Genomic DNA, 5,650 nt, shown 5'->3' on the forward strand with positions numbered 1-5,650 from the left:
CAAAATGTTTTGCTACGGTGATCACTAATAAATACGACCCAGGGACAGGATGTCAGGAATCTCAGGGTGGGCTTCAAAACACTTGTTTACTTTTTACGTTTCAAAAAGTTTGAAAAAGGTTTTTGTTGCATGCCCTACTGAACACGACCCAGCTTCCCTTTGCCCTTGTTGACCCGAAACCGTGGGTGTGGAACTTCCCTGGGAAATTTTGTAGATCTGAGATAACTGGATAGATGTGAAGAACTATGACCAAATTCTAACCAATTTGGGGAAAAGATGGAGCTAGTACTAAATTGCAATTGCCTATCTATACCTATCAAATTCTTTCAGTTGAACACAATTGCCTAGGGGAAAGCGGTGAGCCTAAGGGTTCTTGACAGGGCTGTACATCAGTGGTTTCAAACCTGTTGTTACTTCAGAATTTTCTGGTGACCTACAGCAGTGTCCCAAACTCGGCGCTGGGTGCACGTTTAGTTTTTTGCCCTAGACACAGATGATTCAAATAATCAACTCATCATCAAGCTTTAATTATGGGGCGGCAGGTATCCTAATGGTTAGAGCATTGGGCCAGTAACCGAAAGGTTGCTGGATCGAATCCCTGAGCTGACAAGGTAAAAATATTTTGTTCTGCCCCTGAACAAGGCAGTTAACCCACTGTTCCCCGGTAGGCTGTCATTGTAAATAAGAATTTGTTCTTAACTGACTTGCCTAGTTAAATAAAAGGTTAATATTTAAAACATTTACATTTGAATCAGCTGTGGACCGAGTTTGGGAAGCCCTGAGCTACAGTATCAGATAAACAAAACCACGTCACTAGCATTCTCTCCAAAACTCTTGAACGTGCCGTCCTTGGCCAGCTCTCCTGCTATCTCTCTCAGAATGACCTTCTTGATCCAAATCAGTCAGGTTTCAAGACTAGTCATTCAACTGAGACTGCTCTTCTCTGTGTCACGGAGGCGCTCCGCACTGCTAAAGCTAACTCTCTCTCCTCTGCTCTCATCCTTCTAGACCTATCGGCTGCCTTTGATACTGTGAACCATCAGATCCTCCTCTCCACCCTCTCCGAGCTGGGCATCTCCGGCGCGGCCCACGCTTGGATTGCGTCCTACCTGACAGGTCGCTCCTACCAGGTGGCGTGGCGAGAATCTGTCTCCGCACCACGTGCTCTCACCACTGGTGTCCCCCAGGGCTCTGTTCTAGGCCCTCTCCTATTCTCGCTATACACCAAGTCACTTGGATCTGTCATATCCTCACATGGTCTCTCCTATCATTGCTATGCAGACGACACACAATTAATCTTCTCCTTTCCCCCCTCTGATAACCAGGTGGTGAATCGCATCTCTGCATGTCTGGCAGACATATCAGTGTGGATGACGGATCACCACCTCAAGCTGAACCTCGGCAAGACGGAGCTGCTCTTCCTCCCGGGGAAGGACTGCCCGTTTCATGATCTCGCCATCACGGTTGACAACTCCATTGTGTCCTCCTCCCAGAGTGCTAAGAACCTTGGCGTGATCCTGGACAACACCCTGTCGTTCTCAACTAACATCAAGGCGGTGACCCGTTCCTGTAGGTTCATGCTCTACAACATTCGCAGAGTACGACCCTGCCTCACGCAGGAAGCGGCGCAGGTCCTAATCCAGGCACTTGTCATCTCCCGTCTGGATTACTGCAACTCGCTGTTGGCTGGGCTCCCTGCCTGTGCCATTAAACCCCTACAACTCATCCAGAACGCCGCAGCCCGTCTGGTGTTCAACTTTCCCAAGTTCTCTCACGTCACCCCGCTCCTCCGCTCTCTCCACTGGCTTCCAGTTGAAGCTCGCATCCGCTACAAGACCATGGTGCTTGCCTACGGAGCTGTGAGGGGAACGGCACCTCCGTACCTTCAGGCTCTGATCAGGCCCTACACCCAAACAAGGGCACTGCGTTCATCCACCTCTGGCCTGCTCGCCTCCCTACCTCTGAGGAAGTACAGTTCCCGCTCAGCCCAGTCAAAACTGTTCGCTGCTCTGGCACCCCAATGGTGGAACAAACTCCCTTGCGACGCCAGGTCAGCGGAGTCAATCAACACCTTCCGGAGACACCTGAAACCCCACCTCTTTAAGGAATACCTAGGATAGGATAAAGTAATCCTTCTAACCCCCCCCCCCCCCTTAAAAGAGTTAGATGCACTATTGTAAAGTGGTTGTTCCACTGGATATCATAAGGTGAATGCACCAATTTGTAAGTCGCTCTGGATAAGAGCGTCTGCTAAATGACTTAAATGTAAATGTAATGTAAACATTAAAGGGAAGAAGAAAAGTTTCTGATGACATCATCTGGTGTGCATCATGTGATTTGTTTAAAATTAGCTTTTTTGTTTAAAATCACATGATGCACACTAGACGTCATCAGTGGTTGTGTTCCGAAGCGTTGCATGCATCAACCAATGCCATGTCATTGATAGTGTCGTCGGGCACCAGATTCATACCCTTAAACTTATTCCACATTTTGTTATGCTACGGCCCAAATTCAAAATGGATTAAAAAAAATTCTCTCTCACCCATCTACACACAATACCCTATAATGAAAAAGTGAAAACATGTTTTTAGACATTTTTGAAATGCAGATATTTCATTTACATAAGTATTAACACCACCGAGTCAATACATATTAGAATCACCTATGGCAGATATTACAGCTGTGAGTCTTTCTGAGTAAGCCTCTAAGAGCTTTGCACATCTGGATTGTACAATATTTGCCCATTATTCTTCTCAAAATGATTCAAGCTCTGTCAAAGTTGGTTGTTGATCATTGCTGGACAACCATTTAAATCTTGCCATATATTTTCAAGCAGATTTAAGTAAAAAAAAAAAAGTATCTGCCATTCACTGTCTTCTTGGTAGGAAACTCCAATGTAGATTTGGCCTTGGGTTTTAGGTTATTGTCCTGCTGAAAGGTGAATTCAGATCCTAGTGTCTGGTGGAAACAAACTGAACCAGGTTTTCCTTGAGGATTTTGCTTGTGCTTAGCTCCCTTCAGTTATGTTTTTATCCTGAAAAAACAGTCCTTAACGATTACAAGCATACCCATAACATGATGCAGCCACCACTATGCTTGAAAATATGGACAGTAGTATCCAGTAATAGATTTGCCCCAAACATAACACTTTGTATTCAGGACAAAAAGTTAATTACTTTGGAGTATTACTTTTGTGCCTTGTTGCAAACAGGATGCATGTTTTGGAATCATTTTTATACTGTACAGGTTCCCTTCTTTTCACTCTGCCAATTAGGTTAGTATTGTGGGGTGACTACAATGTTATTGATCCAACCTCAGTATTCTCCTATCACAGCTATTAAACTCTGTAACTGTTTTAAAGTCACCATTGGCCTCATGGTGAAATCCCTGAGTGGTTTCCTTCCTCTCTGGCAACTGAGTTAGGAAAGACAACTTTATCTTTGTAGTGACTGGGTGTATTGATCCAAAGTGTAATTAATAACTTCACCATGCTCAAAGGGATATTCAATGTCTGCTTTTTAAAATTGTACCCATCTACCAATAGATGCCCTTCTTTGCGGGGCATTGGATAACCTCCCTGGTCTTTGTGGTTGAATCTGTGTTTGAAATTCACTTCTTGACTGAGGGATCTTACAGATAATTGTACAGTTGAAGTCAGAAGCTTACATACACTTAGGTTGGAGTCATTAAAAATATTTTTTCAACCACTCCACAAATTTATTGTTAAGTTTTGTTTTGGCAAGTCGGTTAGGACATCTACTTTGTGCATGACACGAGTAATTTTCTCCAACAATTGTTTGTGGCACAGCTGCAAACTGTTGTCCTGATTAAAGAAGCAATAAAACTGTTGTTCTTTAGACTAGTTGAGTATCTGGAGCATCAGCATTTGTGGGTTCGATTACAAGCTCAAAATGGCCAGAAACGAAGGACTTTCTTCTGAAACTCGTCACTCTATTCTTGTTCTGAGAAATGAATGTTTTGCCATGCGAGAAGTTACCAAGAAACTGAAGATCTCGTACAATGCTGTATACTACTCCCTTCACAGTACAGAGCAAACTGGCTTTAACCAGAATATGAAGAGGAGTGGGAGGCTGTGGTGCACAACTGAGCAAGAGGACAAGTACATTAGTGTCTAGTTTGAGAAACAGACGCCTCACAAGTCCTTACCTGGCAGCTTCATTAAATAGTACCCGCAAAACACCAGTCGCAACAGTGAAGAGGTGACTCTGGGATGCTGGCCTTCTCGGCAGAGTTGCAAAGAAAAAGCCATATCTCAGACTGGCCAATAAAAAGGAAAGATTAAGATGGGCAAAAGAACACAGACACTGGACAGAGGAACAATGCCTAGAAGGCCAGCATCCCGGAGTCACCGCTTCACTGTTGACGTTGAGACTGGTGTTTTGCGGGATGATATAGAGGTCCTGGATGGCAGGGAGCATGGCCCCAGTGATGTACTGGGCTGTCCATACCACACTCTGTCGCGCCATGTGATCCATACCAAGCAGTGATGCAGCCAGTCAAGATGCTCTTAATCGTGTAGCTTTATAACTTTGAGGATTTGAAGGACCATGCCAAACCTTTCCAACTTCCCGAGGGGGAAGAGGCACCGTCGTGCCTTCTTCATGACTGTGGGCGTGAGTGGAACATTTTCAGTCCTTAGTGATTTGGACACCAAGGAAGCTCTCGACCCGCTCCACTGTAGCCCCGTTGATGTGGATAGGGGCATACTCGCCCCCCCCCTCCCCATTTTCTGTAGTCCATGATAAGCTCCTTGGTCTCACTGACATTGAGGCAGAGGTTGCTGTCTCGACACCACACTGCCAGGTCACTGACCTCCACCCTGTAGGCTCATCGTCGCCGGTGTCAATTAATTATTGATTGCATGCTGGTGTTGTAGGCTAGCCTAGGTAGGATAATTGTATTGTCCCTGAACAAGATCAATAGGGGAGCTTTTGAGCTGTGTCTCATGTCTTCACTGTTCTTTCATGCACAATGATGCACCTGGCCCCTCCGCTTATATAGAAAATTGGTGCAGCTTTGAATGATTTTATGTGCGGTATGATTGCTAGTTAGCCTATTGCAGATCTGGACAAATGATCCACCTATCACTATATTGTCACTATGAATGGTGGATAGAGGGCAGGATATACAGACAGGTAGACTATATTGACCTGTGGTATAGTTAGCGTGCGGCAAAGCGTAGTGCATAAGGGAAGTACCAAAACACCTTGATATAGGGGTGCCCATGCAAGCAGCTGAGGAAATGTGGCTAGGATGGAATAAATAATATAGTAAAACCTGCAAAAGGGTAAAAGTAAAGCAGTAAAAAAAAAAAACACTACCCTCTCCAAAGAAAAAAAATTAAAGTTAGACAACCCCCCCACCCCAGTACATTTCCAACTGTCCCTCATCTTCTAGCTTTTTTACTACAATATTAGAAACCTGTCATTTTCACACATGTTGACATACTGTAGCAGTCGAGCTGGAGATTATGAATTTGATGTTGACTGTAACAAACTGACTGCAACCCACCATTTTGTAAATAATTGAGTAACCTTCTGTTGAAAAAAAACAACGAATTAGATTAAATAAATAAATAAATGGTACACCAAAAAGGTAAATGAGCTCTAAAATGTAGGTACCACCACAG

This window comes from Salvelinus fontinalis, chromosome 20 (assembly GCF_029448725.1).
Source record: "Salvelinus fontinalis isolate EN_2023a chromosome 20, ASM2944872v1, whole genome shotgun sequence".
In the NCBI taxonomy this organism is placed as follows: domain Eukaryota; kingdom Metazoa; phylum Chordata; class Actinopteri; order Salmoniformes; family Salmonidae; genus Salvelinus; species Salvelinus fontinalis.